Consider the following 17297-nt stretch of genomic DNA (forward strand, 5'->3'; position numbering starts at 1 on the left):
GCTGGTGTCTGATAAGTTTCCTGCTTCTTTGAGGTCAGAAGTGCACTGTGGACAGGAAAACCGTAGAGTCGGACAGAACTGGACTAGCAAGGGCAATGGGTTGGTGTTAACAGTCACATGACCACGGACATCTCACCATACCTCCCCTGCCACACGAGGCTACTATCAAAGCTCTGGTGGTAGAAACGGCTTTGCTTGACCTATATAATTCTTAAAACTCTTCTATGACTTGATCAGTATTTTCAATTTGGGAACGTGTCCATAAAAATCCCAACTCTGACTTCCCCAGGACTAGCTCAAAACTAGGCACGGTAGCATATGCTTATAACCCCAGCCCTAGAACTTGGGCCATGTAGGGAGGAGAATCAAAGTTCGAGGTCTCCCTTTGCTACATTTCAAATCCCATGCCAGCCTGGTCTATGAGAGACTCTATTGTGGAGGGGTGCAGGGAGCTAGTTGAGCCCTCCCACTTAGAGGAACAAAACTACTCTGATAGGGCCACATAGATGTGACCTTTAGCTGGGACATGCATCCGTCAAGCTGCTACAGTCTCTCCCCTATCATCCTGACACAAAACCAACTACCCTTCTTTGCTTTTTGCCTGACCAAGAGTGTGACACATTTCGAACATGGCTGAGAATGTGACTTGGCCCCTTGCTATGTGCGCTCCTGCGCTCTCTCTCTCTCTCTCTCTCTCTCTATATATATATATATATATATATATATATATATATATATATGTATATATATGTATAAATACACATATATAAAATGTGCACATGTACATACACACGATAACTAGTGAGGTCAGGAAAGCAAGGTGAACAAAGTTTCTGTTACAAATAAGTGCTGATTACATTCTATCCCCCTTTATCTTTCAGGGTTGGGTGTCATAAAGGGTGCAGAGATGCCCCAAGTGATAGAATGGCTCCTCCACCTCCTCTTCCTCCACCTCCTCTTCCCACACTGTGAAAAGCCAGGCCAGTAGAGTGCAGTTGTGGCTCAGTGCCACCAGAGGGCAGGTTGGCCCACCAGTGATTTCCCAGTAGAACTCACTAGAAAGAAGGCCATTTATGGCTAGATGCTTGGTATGTCAAAGCATACTTGTGGCTCAACCAGGATGACTTGGCCCTGACCTTTTTGGCCCTCTGCATTGTCTCCGGCATCCCGCCAAGCATGAGGATAAAGTCCTCCGACCAAGTGCCAAACACCTATCCGTCATACCAGGACACTTATCGGGCCAAAATAGGGGCACACCTGGTGAACACGGACAGCAAGTTAGCAGGTAAAGACTCCAAGAAGTTTACCCAGAAATCCAGGATCCAGTTTTGTTCCCCTTTTCTTGGAAATGGCCAGGTCTGCTAGCAGGAGTTGTTCTGACTTCTGTCTAGCCCAGACTGAAGACAGGAGAGTTAAATTTGAAAAAGAACTAAGCACATCCACTAGACGTGCCAGACCAAGTGACATGCACAGAGTAGTCCCCAAGGACAGGGAGCCCAGAGCACAGAGACAGTGCTTCCTTTGTAGCCCGTTGTTTTGCATTAGGCTCTAACTCTGCCTAAGTTCTAAACTCTAAGAAACAGCAGTGGCCCCAAAACACACCACAGGCTGACTGGCAATTCCGAGCTGGCTAGGCCCACCTCAAGTCAAGGCTATGCCAATTCCTTGTTCTTTTCCTAGAGAAACTTCCTTTCCTGCCACCTACCTGCTTGGGAACCTTGGCAGGTTTTCATCTAAAGCAAGTGGGGCCCAGTGTCATAGATGGCTTCCTCCAGGAGTAGACTCTGTTTAAAAATATGGAGAGAAGCAAATGAAATCCAGTCGCTGGTAGACCAATGAGGAGTGTGAAAGCCGTCTTGGTGGTAAGGATGTAGCCTGGCCTAGGAGCACCTAAGTCCTCCCTCAGGGTTTGGAGAAGCTCGTGTTTCTTTGTCACTTGCTCATCATCGTAGGGGGTCACAGATGGCACAAAGGTCCATCTTCCCAATGCTAACTGTAGTTACTACCTCTATCTCAGGCCCGAAGCCTCTCTCCACTGCTTTGTTTGTTCTGTCCCCCAACCCTTGCCCCAGCACACACAGCTGTCTGGAAGCCACTGTTCCAAATCACCTTGGGGAACTGATGAAGAAGCTCCCTGTACATGTCCAGTTATAAAAAACCTCCATGTGCAATGCATGTGAGGGTTCAGCTTCAGCAAGCCTGAGCCTCCTGGGACTGGCATTCTGTATTTCTAAGGAGCCAAAAGAGCCCCGGGGGTGGGGGTGGGGGTCCTAGGCTGAGGATTGAAGTAGCCTGTAGGTCTGTGTGTTCTGCAGACAAGAGCCCCCCCTCCCCAAGTCAAACACTCCTGTACCCTACCTAGGTTCTGTTTTGACCACACAAAGAAGACCACATCCAGAGTTTACAGGAAAAACCACTCAGTGGTCAGCTGGCTACTGATCAGCAGGTAGCTTAGGTCTCACGGATTGGTCACCAGTAAATCATACCTCTACTCACCAGTGGGTGGCCAGCCATCATCAACAGTGAAAGGAAGCCCTCCTTTGGCTATGGCCATACCACCCAAACACTCTTGATCCTATTGGGGCTTGAGTAAGCTTTTCCTGTGATGGCAGTCCAGCTATGGTCTGAACCCAGGCAAAAAAACCGCCTTCACTGAGCCCGCATGATCTCAGACCCATGAGACAAGCTTTAGGGTACTGGTACACACACAATAATCCTAACTCCCTCTGCTCCTTCCCCTCCCACACACCTGAGGCCCAGCCAGGTCCTGGCAGGTGATGTACTCAGGATATCTTTGGCTTACAAACACAGGGAAGGGCACAGGCCACCTGAGCAGTTTGGCCAGGCAACCAGCACCAGGGGAACAAACCCCAGAAGCATGTGCTGAGTTACATGCGCCCCACAGGGGCCTTTTAAGGGGTTCAGGCCTCCAACTGTACAGAAAATTCTCTAGACTCCCAAGACACAGTAAAAGTCACTTTCACTGTCTGGTCTTGCATCTGGCATGCAGTGCATGACACTAACCTGGGACGAACACTTGACCTGTGTCTCCTGGCCTCTGTCCTTGGCTGTAAGGCAGCTTTATGGAGATATAACTGCCATGGTTTGTATAAGCTTGGCCCAGGGAGTGGCACCATTAGGAGGTGTGGTCTTGTTGAAGTGGGTGTGACCTTATTGGAGTAGGTGTGTCACTGAGGGTGTGAGCTTTAATACCCTCCTCCTAGCTGCCTGGAAGCCAGTCTTCCACTGGCAGCCTTCAAATGAAGAGGTAGAACTCTCAACTCTGCCTGTACCATGTCTGCCTGCCTGGATGCTGCCATGCTCCTGCCTTGATGATAATGGGCTGAGCCTCTGAACCTGTAAACCAGCCCCAATTAAATGTTGCCCTTTATAAGAGTTGCTTTGGTCCTTTGCTACTGGACATACAGGAAGACAGAATATCATACCTCATGATGTCAAAGAGACAGAGAGGTAGTGGTAAAGCCCTTGCACAAAGAGAGATATCACCCTTCCTCTGACCAGGTCACATCGCCTTAAGTTTCCAGCATTTCCCAATAGTAAAATGATTTACAGAGTAAAACTTCAGCACATGAGCCTTTGGAAACAGTCTGGATCCAAATCACAATTCCATTCTAATTTTGAAACCTTTTTTTTTTCAGGATTTATTTTTATTATTTATTTATGTATTTATTTATTTATTTATTTGTGTATGTGAGTACACTGTCACTCACTTCGGACCAGAAGAGGGTGTTGTGTCCCGTTACAGATGGTTGTGAGCCACCATGTGGTTGATGGGAATTGAACTTCAGGACCTCTGGAAGAGCAGTCAGTGCTCCTAACCACTGAGCCATCTCTCCAGCCCTGAAACCTTTTTTTCTTCCCTCCAAAAAACTCTGTATCAAAGTTTCCCTGGCCCTAGCACTAGAATCCCCTTTCTACCTCTGTGGGTACGTCTCTTCTGGACATTTCCTAAATGGAATTATTTAGTAGGCCGTTTATGATGCGCTGCCTTTAAAGTAGGGTGGCCCTTACTTTAATGTCTCAGTACTTTCTCTGGGTGAGTAATATTCCACAGTGTGGACTGTGCAGTGAACGTTCCCTTATGAACAGCTGGTATCTATTGGATCCTTCCCACATTTGGCTCTACTGAACCTATGTTGCAAGAATGTTTATTGAACTGCAAACATCCATGCTCAACTTTTTGAGTAAATATACATTTCATTTCTCTTGGGGAGGTACCTAGGAATAGAATTGCTGTGACCCCTGACCTTAGTACTCTGCCCTCCCGACCAGGACCTAGCTAGTGACATCTTCCCCCTGGACCCTCCAATCGCCTTATTCTTCTGGGTTCTTAGAAGAGTGCTGGTCAAGTACCACCGCAGAGTTGGGTCTCTGTGCTAATTGCCTTTCATCCTGAACTTCTGATCCATCTACTTGACTACCTGGCATTGCTTCTAAGTCTGGAGAAGGCTATGTGGTTCCCCATAGTTTTCTACCTCCGCTCTAAGAGGTGCCAACAGGTTGTTTTGTCCCAGAGCTGAGCAGAGGGCATGGAGGACTTTCTGCGCAAAAAAGACTGAGGAGAATCTGGAGAAAGGCTGAAAGCTCCGGGGACAGGCAGGCAGAGAGAACAAAGCTCTGTGCCCTGGGGCTGCTTAGTGGGGGCCCTTCTAAGGCTGCAAAGTGCCTGTGACTCAGATGTGGAGGGAGCTCTTAGCAGCAGCAGCCAGCAGCGTGAGTCTCCTGCATTAACCCTTATCTGTCTGGAAGAGAAAACCTACCACCCCAGCTCAAGGCTTTCACCCTCAGCCCCATAATGCCCCAGTCCGTGCCCACCTGGGCCCAAGGCTTTGACCATGCTTATAAGATCTCTGGACAGCCATGTCTCCCCCGCCCCCCGCCACACCCCACACAACGGAATCTGGTTTAAAGAGCTTCCGCCCTGATGTCCAGTGGTTAACTTGCTCGGAGGGTACAAAATACCATTGAGTGACCACCAGCTGCCCAGTGACAAAACAGTCCCTTAAGAACTGGTGTCTCTTCTGGGTCAAAAGCTGGCTGCATACAGGGGAGGCCTCAGCTCCGCGGAACTGCTCTACTGTTGATCCCAAACCCCACTCCGAACGTCTTTATCTCTTGTCGTCTTTGTCACGGGGATATGTGTCATCTTTCCAGTCTCAGGCGGCAAGAAAACGCTATTGAAAGAAATAAAAAAATATATAATAATAAAATAAAGAAGGAAACACTGCAGTTCTTGTGCTGTTCCAACAGCTCGGAAGCAAGTCCTGGGCGTCTCCCCGAGGGCTCCGTGCTGAGCCCGGCGCGCTTTGGGGTGAAAGCCCCGGGCGGCGCCCCGAGTCTAGCGGGCCAGGAGATCGCACCCCAGGGTCCCCGCGTCTTGAACCGGAGCGCAAAGCGCGGAGCTCGGCGGTGCCTGACGCCCAGAGCAGTGGGCCCGGGCGCTGAGTGCGAATCCGCGGCGTCGCGCGGAGTGGCAGCCTGCTGCGTCCAGGTCCTCACGGGCAACCAGCCGGGAGCGGGACAGGCTCCCGTGCAGCCCGGAGAGCCGCCCCTCCAGGAAGCGCCCGCCTCGCGCCCGCTTCCCGCCCACATCCTCCCTCGACTGGAGGGAGGAGCCCGCGCCGCAGCCGGGGCCCGAGGAGGGCCAGCCCCAGCCCGGGCGAGCGCACGAGTGGGTACGGCCGCGCGGGTAGCGCCCTGAACCTGTCCCGCGCCGCCGCCCGGCCGACAGCACAGCGCGCGGGGATGCCCGGGATGCCCGGAGCACGCTGAGGCTGCGGGAAGCGCGGTGAGTGGGGTCCGCGGCGAGGGCGGGCCGGACACTGCGAGCGCCCAAGTTCGGCCTGGGGTTTGGAGGGGAGCGGGTTCAGCTGGAGGGACTCCGAAGTCCCCGGCCGCCGCCCCCCGCAGGACGCCTTGGGTGTGTGTGTGTGGGGGGGGGTACTCAGCTCTCACCCGGCCACGCGGGGGCGCCCGTCTGCGGGGGGGTGTTGAAGGATGGGCGGCTTCGGGGACACTGGCTAGCTATCTGGGCGAACCCTCTTCCACTGTTAGGTGTCTGGAGGGCGACCGAGAGCTGGCGATCCCAGTCGCCAGCACAACTGCTTGGAGGCGAGCGCGCCCTTTGACCCCACCCTGACCCGGACTTGGCCCTGCTCAGTATCAGCCCTAGTGCTGACTCCCTGCTCCAACGGAGGGCAAGAGATGGGGAATAGTGCTGGGCGGCATTCCAGAAGTCGGAGTGTGTTTGCAAACTAGTTTTTGCGCAAAAGCTGTCTGGCACCTGTGTTTCAAGGGGTGGAGGAGGAAGCGAGGAGCCCTTCTTTTTTTTCCTATCCCCGCAGCGGTGCTCCTGGGAAAAAAATAAAGGAGACTAAGGTTCCTCTTTCCTTCTCTTCCCCTCCCCTTCCGAATCCTGTCTTTGGTATGGCTGGCTAGTCTTTGGATAAGGGGCTACCTCAAAAGGAGGCTGGCTGTGCCCAAGATCACAGGTGCAATAACAGTCCAGAGCTGGGTGGCCATTCAAAGGGTCCGCCTTTTACTCTTGATTCTTCCTGCCCTATAAGTATCCTGGGTGAAGGGGCAAGGGTAAAGGCCTTTGAGGATTAGCCCAGATGCCCTTTGTTTTGTCTGACCATAGACCTCCATCACATAGGGTGTGGAGCTCTCACGCACAGATGGGAAGGGGTATTCTACTGCCCCTCTCAGAGATGGGAAGGGGTATTCTACTGCCCCTGGAGGCATCTGTGCTTGGAAGCATTGTTGCCAGGCAGGTTTCCTGCTGAGAAGTCCCTAGTCCAGGGTTAGGGTCCTGCCTTCCTGCCTGGGGAGATTCCCCCCACCCCTCTTCTTTCTTCCAGACAGCTGAGGCAGTAGCCACATTCTTCCAGAATATAGATAGCGCCCTTACCATGGGCTCAGAAGGGACTTGAGTGGGCTCGTCAAAGTGGGAGGGCCTGGTCATCCTGCCTTCTGGGCAGGGAAGCTGCTGTCCGGGAGAGACAATCTAAGGTCTCTGATGCTTAAGGACTGTAGTCAGGGCCAGAGGTGCCTCCTGGCTCCTGGTCCCATGTTCTCTGATCTCTGGTCACCTGACTGCAGCTCCTCTTGTGAGGTCAAGAATACTGCCTTTTGAATTGAATGAGAGACTTTCTCCCACAGGAAGGGAGGCATTTTGGTTGGGTTGTCATTTCTAGTGGCCTGGGAGTTGTGAGAGACCAGGTTGTCATTTCTAGTGGCCCGTGGACAGCCCCAATATGGGAGTTGCAAGAGACCTGGCCTTGAACACGTTTTTGTGACCAGAAGTGGGATGGTGGTCTCAACTCTGTCTTTCCAGTTTCTACAAAGTAGGGTCATCTCTAGGGCCTCCTGGACACTGACCAGGCACAAACACTAAAGCGCTGAGTTTATTGCCACCCTGGCAGGAGGCCCAGTGAACTCTGGGGCTGTCCTTAGATGATGATGAGTCCCTGGAATGGGAGAGTTCATCAGATGCATTTCTGCATGGAAAAACCAGGAACAAAGGCTGTGGATGCTTGAGTTCTCTATTGCTTCCTGCCTTCATGCCTTCACACACACACACACACACACACACACACACACACACACACACCCTTTGGCTCTGGGTGATTTTCCATCTGTGAAATGAAAGCAGACTGCAATACCAGCCCATTTACAGAGGCTAGGGTCAGCACACGGGGCAGGTATTCTTACACATGGGGAGCTCTTCATGAGGGTCTGTGATCGCCTTTCAAGCCTTTCCCCAATGCTGTGAGAATTAAAAATCTGAGGGGACCACGTGAAGAAGAGGCCTCAGTTTATCTGTATAATAGTGAGGTGTGCACTCTCTGTCCCCTTCTTATTCCAGGTAATTGTGTGTTTCCTTAAAGGTAGTTATGAGGATCCGTTTAGATGACAAAGGGCTTGTGTCATAGTCAGTCAGCGCTGTGACTGGTGGGGGAGGCAATTGGGAACAGCTGTCATCCCATTGTTCCTAGGAATATTAGTGCACTTGATTCAAATGACTGCATTCAACATTCCTTCTGGAATATTTTTTTGGGGCCCTTAGGAGATGAGTCCTGGAATCCAGATATTGATACTTCTGGGCCGTTCGAGGGACAGAGAGGCCAGGATAGGAAGGTTTGTTCTACTCAGCCCAAAGTGTAAAGAACGCATTTGAGGTGGTGCATCCTGTGTAGGTGTCCCGTCACCCCCACCTGGGGCTGACCTCACTGGACTCTGAGGCTTGAACAGAAGACCAAAAAAAGCACTCTCTAGTAATTGCACTCCTGTCAGGAGAGAGAGCATCTTGACTGAGACTTCCTAGATATCCTTGTCTTCCCCTCTTCTGCCCTCCCCTAGCCCTGCCAGACAGGCTGGGGCTGCAGAAGTAGGAAGGGAACACCTCTAGAATCCAGCCAGCCATCTCGCTTCGAAGTACATGACATCAGAAAGGTCTGTGTGGTCTCTGTAGAAGCAGGAGGCTTGGTTACCCTGCCCTCTAGGCAAGCTGGGGATGGTGACCATCCAATCATGGTCCATCCCTTGCTGTCCAGGAGAGACAATGCTTAAAGACTGAGCCATGGCCAAAGGTGCCTTCTGTGTCCTTTGCTCTTATTTGTCCCCTGAATCTGGTTCCCACGGAGATTAGAGAAACTACTGGTTAGTGTGTTAGAGTACTGTCTACTTATCACCGGCAGCAGCATCTTTGTCCCCTGGAATCTGAGAGGAAGAGACAAGAGGGAGGAGGAGGCATATCCGCATCCCTTTATCTTACTTATGTTTTTCCCAGAGTGTTTGTCAGTCTGAAGTGATCTCATTTATTTGTCTGTACATCGGCTCCTTACCTCCCTCTTCCTCCAGTGGGCCTCGGCTCCTCTGAACAGGCTGTGGTTTCATACTCGAACAGAACCTGGAACATAAAAGGTAGCCAGTAAATGCTGGGCGAGGAGTGGGATTCTATCCTTCATCCCAAATGAGGTCCTGAGGGTTAGGTGACAACCTGGAAGGACTATGAGCTTGCCATCCTGAGTCCCTGGAGGGAAACTGGGTGCCAGGAAGGGGTGTGGAAAGGTGTGTGTCAGAACAGGGCAAGGATTTCCTGGCACAAAAAGCTGGGGACTGTGGGTAGTCACTGTTACTACCTGCTGCCATTGCCTGCTCACCAGAGGACTGAGAAATGCTGGGGAGTGTCATCCATTTCCCACTTAACCTAGATGTTTCTTAATCCTTCTGACCTCCGTTCATCAACTCCTTCCTTCCTTCCTCCCTTCCTTCCTTCCTATAATTGATTGGCTAATTGACCATGTGTGTGCTGGGGTAGAACTCAACTTCAACCACGCTCAGTCAGCTGCTCTACCACTGAACTGTAGCTTCAGCCCCTGACCTCAGTTTCTTCATCTCAGAAATGGGACAACCTAAAAGCTGCTTAGCTACTTAGCAGGTGTGTTCCAAGCAGGCCATCTAGGTTAGGGACTGTTAGGTTAGTTAGTGGTGTAACTGTGGTCAACTCTGTCCCTGGGCTGCAATGCTTAGGAAGTGCAAAGGGGCATCGTTTGCCACACCCCCAAGTCTTGAAGGAGGCTTGACCATGCCTTACTTCACAGTCAGAGAAACAGATACAGAGGAAAGATTTTCACATAATGAGGCAGTGCCTAGTTGCCCCAGGGCACTCCCCTGGTGGGTGTGAGCGCCATCGTGGACCAAAGGTTGAGCCCAATCTCTGAGTAAAACCACATGGTCACCAAACACTCAACTCTCCATTAGTTAGGGGCCTCACTCTGGCCGGACTCACTCCTGAGGTCCCCTAAGTGCTCAGAGCACTCAGCAGTACAGAGAACTCTGTGTCCATCCCTCAGCTTCCATGGAGGCAGGAAAGAGGCATGGTACCCAAGCCTACTTTGCAGATGAAGTGCAGAGACCTAGAAAGGAGGAGGGAGTGGTAAGCGAAGGACCTCACAGGACCGGCTACCTGCTGGATCCCTTGGCCAGCCCCTGTAGTAGCACTGGGAAGACCCTAGGTGGCTGAGCTGCACATGGAACCAGAATCTGGGTGGGTGTTAGTCAGCATCCTTCCCAGTACGGCCTGGCAGAAACTGAGGGTCCCAGGAGAGCATCGGAGCCAACCCCTGCCACAGCCTCCTCGCCTAGCTGTCTACATCTATATTTATCCCTATAATGGCCTGATTGCCTGGCAGAGTGTGGTGTCTTTTAAGCACAGTACCCAGTGCCATAGCTGTAGTAGAAAGTGGTTTGTGTGCAGAGCTCCACAGCCCCATCACCTTGTCCAGAGTAAGTGCCAGCCTGCTCCCAGGGCTGCATGCCACTTGGCAGGAGCCACACAGCCATCACAATGCACAGAAAGGGCCCTGGGAGTAGGAATCTTGACTCTGAATCCCTCCTTCCCTAACAAGCAGGGATGTTGAAGTGGTAGGATTGAGGTCAGGGTCTTTCTATGGCTGGAGGGTGAGACAGGGTGCATTCTTTCAGCTCAGAGAGTCTAAGAACTAGTTATTCCAAAATCCCAGAATTCAGCTAGGTATGGTAGTATATATCCTTGATCCTAGCTTTCAAGAGGTAGAGGCAGGGTGGATCTCTGGAGTTCCAGACCAGCCTGGTCTACATATCAGGGTTAAAACATCTAAAGTCTAAAAAAACAAAAACAAAAACAAAACAAACAAACAAACAAAACCCCAACAACCCACAGGGCTAGAGAGATGTCTCAGCAGTTAAGAGCACTTGTTGCTCTTGCAGAGAACCTGGGTTCAGTTCCCAGTAGCTCACAACCATCCATAATTCTGGTTCTAGGGGATCTGATACCCTTATCTAGCCTCTGTGGACACCAGACATGAACACATGGTGCATAAATATACATGAAGGCAAACCACACATATACATAAAAGAAATAATTTTTAAAAGTCCAAGAATTCCCAGGCCCAGGAACATTGTGGATCTGTGATCCTAGACTCCTTTTCCCTCTTCCAACTGTGTCCTCTCACTTGCTTAGCTCCATCCTGTACGTGTCAGTGTTGGGAATAACAGAAATAAGAGGCTGGGTGTGGTGGCGCATGCCTATATTCCAGCCAGCACTCAAGAGGCTGGAGTGAGAGGATTGCTGAAAGTTTGCAGCCAGCCTTGTCTATATACCAGGATCTACCTCAAAACTTCCAAACAGAGAAGAAAATGATATGGGGCTCCATCTTTCTATTCAAGCCAATGTTTTTAAATTAGTGATATTGGACTGGTTCTCCTCAGTGACCAGGAAAGTAGCAAGGGCTTTGTGGAGGGGTCTGTGGGGTTTTGTGTCGTTCCCCCAACCCCCGAACCTGCCCCTGCTTAAATATTGTATTGTGAGTACACAGTCAGCATGGTTTATATAGCAAGACCCTGTCTCAAAATCAAAATGGCTGAGTGTGGGGCTTGGTGTTACAGTGCATAGGGCCCTCAGTCCAATCTCCATCAATTCAAAAAGAATTGGTATCCAACATAGGATACCAAGACAGAGCTGTGCATCTGGGATAACAGAGCTGGGTCCAGGAATGGGAACAGGCAGCCCTCCCCCTGGTGTCCCTTCTCATCAGCTTCATGCTGCCTGTCACCATTGTCACCGCTTTCAACAGCTGAGGTCTCTTTTGTCCTCACCTAACCTCACGTAAGGAGTCCAGTAGGGCGATTGTATCCTCCTTCACGCTGACACACCAATTCCTGATCTTGGATCAGAGTAGCAACTCAGACAGTGCCTCTGTGAGCATCCTCCCCTGTGTCCTTTGGTGAATGTTTGTGTCGGGCACTAGCTTGCAGGCCCTGCCAAATGTTTCTCCTGAATGGTTTGCACCAAATCCCACTGCCTCTGGAAAACTGTAAGAGTTCTGGCCACTCCACATTCTTGGCAACACTGGGCGTGCCAGCTTTCTACAGTTTTGACCGTTGTAAGGATCGTGATGGGCCTGGTACGTGGTGATATCGCACTTAGTTCTACTGAGCTGAATGGGGGGAGTAAATGGAATCAGGTGGAGAAAGAGAAAGTGTGTTCCAGGCAGCTGGAATGGCCAGTGCAAAATTAAGGATTCACAAAAAAGTATTATTGGAACCTCATATAGTGAAGAACTTAGCCAGAGGCGTGAGGGTGAGGGAAGGGACCATGGGAGCCTTGCCAAGGGAACTCAGTCCTGGGAGGAATAGGGAGCCTCCAAGAGACTTTACCATTGTGAGACAGAGCTTTCAGTGTGTCCTGGCATTTCCATGGGGAAGAAAGCAGAGGCAGGAGCTGGGGAGATGGTTCTACAGGCAATACAGTGCTTGCATGTGAGTGCCAGAACCCAAGTTCAGTTCCTAGAACCCTAGCTGGAAAAACAGGTGAATCCATCCCTGGGGCTCAACAATCAAGTTCCAGGCCAGTAAGCAACCCCAAGGAATGACATCTGAGGTCATCCTCTTGCCTGTGTGTATATATGTATGTGTGCACCTGTACACATGCGCGTGCATGCGTGCGCACACGAGCACACACACACATACACACATGAGGGGGAAGAGGGAGGGAGGAGGAGAGAAAGAGAGAACAAGGTCCCATCAGTCTAGAAGGTGGATCCTTTCTGAGACCCAGAGAGTGATATCAAGAGCAGTTATCAGCCTGGGAGCCAGAAGGCAGGAACCATTTGGGCTGTCATCCAACCTTCGCTGACAGTGGATGTGGTCACATGGTCACAGGGCCTTGAGCAGGGGTGTCTGGAAGGTAAAGCTTACTGTGCACTTTGAATGGGATTGGGCCTTGTAGTGACTCTCCTTTATCTCACATTTGTCTCTGTTGGGGTGGCTATGTTCACATTCCCCTGCCCTTCCAGCTGACAGGCAGGGATATCCTGCAGCTCCTACACTTGAGAAGTCAGTACCCCATTTCCTGCTCTTCAAAGCTCAAGGTTGCTTGGATGGCTTACTGTCTTTGTGAACTTGGCTGGCCTATAGGGACCAGTTGTTTAGCCAAATACCAGTCTAGATGTTTCTGTGAAGGCATGTTTAAGATGCGATTAACATTTAAATCGGGCTTTGGGCAAAGCTGATAATCTCCCATGCATGGGCCCCATCCAGTTGATAGATGGCCAGAGACTGAGCTTCCTTAAAGATGAGGTCTATGGCCCATAGGAACACAATATAGAAAAAACCCTTTTCTTTTCCAGCCCATGCTGTCCTCCAAACTTCAGGCTTACCCCCGTAGGGGTCCGATGAACCAATTCCTTAAAATTAGCCTCTTCCTACCCAGATGCAGACATACTATCATCTCCATTTCTCTGGAGAGTCCTGAGGATGTGCTTGCCCTCTGAGTTCCTGGGCCTTGTCATCTAGGATGACATCTGGTCAGCGGGATGTCAATGCCCTCGAGACCCATCCCTAGCCTCCAGAGAACGTTGAGGACTTGGCAGCCCTAGGGGCCAGCAGGCAAGGAGTGACTGACCAGTTAGTTGAGGGTTCTAGTTAGCAGAAAATGACTATCTAAACCAGGCATGGCAAGGCTTGTACAGACGCCAAAGTGTCATGTCTGCTTAACTAGGCCGTGTGCAGGCCAACCTATCGCCATCCCCAAGGCTTTGTCCCAGCCTCAGGTGCCTGCCTCCTTACTCTCATCATGGCTGCAGGTGGGCAGCTTCAAGATCACTCTAGGGAGTGTGTTAGAATCCGCACCTGCCTGCCAAACCCGTGGTTTGTGTGTACTTGGCCTCCCCCGCCTTGCCTACAGGGCTTGTTCATACATGGGTTGTTAGGTGCCTCCCTAGGGCTTCTGATGGAGCAGGTTGGGGTGGGGCCAGATGGTACATTTCTGGTGCTTTCTGGGAGCCATGCTTGGAGCAAGAAAGCCCCAAGCTAAGAGCTACAGTCCTTATAAGGTGGTGCCCACCAGCTCCTGTGGCTTCTGTCACCCTTAGGGTGTCAAAGCCAGAGAAACCTCCAGGACTATCACCAAATGTGCCAGTCTCTTATCAACTCCCTGGCCCCATCTTCCACCCTTGGCCTAACTGACATGGTGCATTGTGCCCACAGCAGAAAAGAGTAACAGAGAACCATGTGACTCAACCAGTTTTAGTCCTTTGCTCTTTTCGTTTGGCTACACGTCACCTGGTTTTTGGTCTGCTCGCTCCACCCCAAGAGATTAAGAAACACTGTAATAGCAAAGGTGCTTTATCTTAATCCTCCATGCAACCCAGGAACATACCTTGTTGCCGTCTTTATTGCAGAGGGTAAAACTGAACGAGAGAGATTAAGTAAGTAATATGCCTGGAGTAATATGCCGAGAAACGGCAGAACCAGAGATTCACGGGCAGGATACTACGTCCAGGGTCTGTGCATTTAATTGCTACTTGAAACTGGCCAGAGGACCCAATGTCTGTATGACTAACAAGGCTTTGCAGCTTCACTCCTTAGAGTTTGCATTGAAAACATTTTTTTTTTTAATCTTCTAAATGCGGAGGTCAGAGGACAAGCTCAGGTGTCTTTCCCTTCTACCTTGCTGGAGGCATGGTCTCTCTGTTGTTTTTTGCTGTGTACACCAGGCTAGCTGGCCTTCAAGCTTCCGGAGAGTCTCCAGTCTCTGGCTACCATCTCACCACAGAAGCACTGGGCTTATAGTCACACACTGCCACACCTGCCTTTATATGGTTCTGGGGATTCAAACTCCGGTCCCCATGCTTGTGTGGTAAGTCCTTTCCCCACTCAGCCATCTCTATATCTATCTCAGCCTTGGGCATGCTGTTTTGACAGTACCTATGGCTTCCTACTAGGAGTGCTTAATGGCAGTCCCACAGTCCCCTAGAGTGGTCACAGCTGAGAATCTTGAGCCTGAGCAGCTGCTGCTAGACCCCTTTAGATCTCTCCTTGCCCACCTTCCACTCTTGTCTCTCTCTGAGTCCCCTGCAACCCATTGTTTCCTGAGCCTGCTTCACTTGGCATCTCCTGTAACTGCCACCTCAAAGTTGGGATCCTTGCATCTGGCTCATCTGCAGAGTCCCCTCACCCACATGAAGCTCCTATGCACAGAGTCAATGGGCCTGGGCTCCATCTATCCCTTAATCCTCCTTGGCCCTCCACTGTTCAGTACGATCCTCCTCTCTTTCTGATCTTTCAGATGGTTCTGAGATCCAAGGCTGAAGAAGTGGCTTTAGCTTTTGAATGATGCAGATGAGCAGCCTGCTACTGGGTCCCTGGCTCTGGTGCATTTACTGTGCTTGTGGGGTGTTTGCAATATACAGATCTGCACTGGTGCTGGGAGGGTGGGAGTCAGTGCTGGGGCCTCCTTCGAGAACTCACATTACTGAAGCTTATGGAGGAATGTGTAAAAGAGCTGTAGGTTACAGTGATTAAGAAATGGTGTGGTGGGCTGGCAAGGTGGCTCAGTGGGTAAGAGCACTGACTGCTCTCCCAAAGGTCCTGAGTTCAGATCCCAGCAACCACATGGTGGCTCATGACCACCCGTAATGAGATCTGACGCCCTCTTCTGGTGCGTCTGAAGACAGCTACAGTGAATTACACCGGAGCAAGTGGGCCGGAGCGAGTGGGGCTGGCAGAGGTCCTGAGTTCAATTCCCAGCAGCCACACACATGATGGCTCATAGCCAACTGTACAGCTACAGTGTACTCATACACATAAAATAAATAAAATAAATCTTAAAAAAAAAAAAAAGAAATGGTGTGGTGGTCACATTGGCTTAAGTGATTGTCAAAGATGTCTGAGAATGCTGACAACAGGGACCCTTCAAGAGAAGAAAAGTATTTGCTTTGGCAAATGGAACCACACATGCTAAAGGCTCAGTGCAGGCAGAAGGGGGCATACTTGAAATCAGCCTGGAAACCAGTGAAGCTTGGCTGAGAACTTGGGAGAATGGCACGGGAGGGATCAGCTCAGCTTGGCTCTCTCAGCCTGGGGTGATGCAGGGACTTGTGATCCAGCAGCATCACATTAGAAGATTCTGTGGTAGCACTCAACTTACACGATTATTGTCCCTCTGGCTGGGCAGGGGAGAGCTACTGAGTTAGGCATTGCTGCGGAAAAGATCTCACAGCTTGCCTGGCTATGGCAGGGGAACGTGGAAGCAGGAGGCTGATGCTGGCTTCAGCCAGGAGTAGGAAGAGGCTGCCCCATGGGATATGGGTGTGTGTGGGGGGGGGGGGGGAAAGCAGGGAGTCATTGGTCATGAATGACTAGAGTCCTGGCCAGAACCACAATATTCTGGATGTGTAGTTTAGTTCTGATGTCGCCAGAATCCACCCTTCTATCAAGGGCAGGATGCCTGGTCTGGGTGGGTATGGCCACAGTGGGAGCTAACCTTCTATATGTTTTAGACAGGGTCTCACTGTATATAGCCCAGTCTGCACTTGAACTCATGACCTTCTTGCTCCTGCTTCCTGAGTGCTGTGCCACCTCTACCTGCTCTTAAGCCTTCTTACTGCAACCCTAGGATATATAAGGAATGTTTGTTGAATGAGTGTGTGACCAGTGACAGGACATCTCCAAGTCCTCCCTTCTGTTTGCCTCAGTTAGCTCATCTAGAAATGGGCCTACTTGGGTTTGCATCCCTAACTCCACACTCTTTCTCAGGGGCCTGTGCCCACACCTGTGCCAAGAGTCCTATCATCCTTGGGAGAGGCCCTCGCTGCCTGCACCCCCTCCTCCAGCCCCAAACCCCAAATTACCTGCAGATGGTGCTGTCCTGGAGCTTTCCATCTTGCCCAATGCGCTCACAGACCCAACCCCCTCCTTAATGACACCTTGCTGCCTTCTACTGAGGGAGGGGAGGGGGCTGGCGCAACCAGGCTGTGGTTTCTTTTTCCATTGCGTCAGGCCTCAGGGTCCAGAATCCCTGCCTTGCTGCCGGGCTGGCACCAAAGGCCACTCCGATCCCTGCCTGTTCCAACCTCAGACACCATGTGCTCCCCATTTCGGGGATCCAGAAGCTTCCTGCCAGAGGGTGAGTTGGAGATGAGAGCCCTGCCCCTGGTTGGGAGGAGTTCACTTCCCCGCCCACCATTCATAAGGTCTGTTTTTCTTCAGCTGGGGCTGGAGCTGACCCAGGTGGAGTTGTCTTGGGCTTCCCTGGACCAGGCCCTCATGGCCTTGCCCTCAGCTGGTTAGTGGTGGGATGCTAGCACAGTAACATAGGCAAGATTTTGGGCATGTGGACAAGCTGGTGGCTGCCATGAAGATGTATCCTCAGAGTGGTCATGTGAGCTTGGGCCTTTGTCCATTTGAGAGAGAAGGAGGGAGGGAGAGAGGGAGAGAAAGTGTGTTCGTGG

General features: G+C 51.1%; 1 protein-coding gene across 2 annotated transcripts in view; it reads left to right on the plus strand.

Moving 5' to 3' along the window:
• Positions 1 to 5606: 5606 nt before the first annotated feature.
• The window catches only part of Cpne2 (copine 2), a 38942-nt gene continuing 27251 nt past the window's right edge, over positions 5607 to 17297 (plus strand). The window contains exon 1 of one of the 2 annotated variants that reach the window (XM_031340911.1): positions 5607 to 5809. The gene's annotated coding sequence lies outside the window, so the exon portion shown is untranslated. The remainder of the gene's footprint in view (positions 5810 to 17297) is intronic. The other variant, XM_031340912.1, reaches the window with a different exon arrangement.

This window comes from Mastomys coucha, unplaced genomic scaffold, assembly GCF_008632895.1.
Source record: "Mastomys coucha isolate ucsf_1 unplaced genomic scaffold, UCSF_Mcou_1 pScaffold22, whole genome shotgun sequence".
Taxonomy (NCBI): Eukaryota; Metazoa; Chordata; class Mammalia; order Rodentia; family Muridae; genus Mastomys; species Mastomys coucha.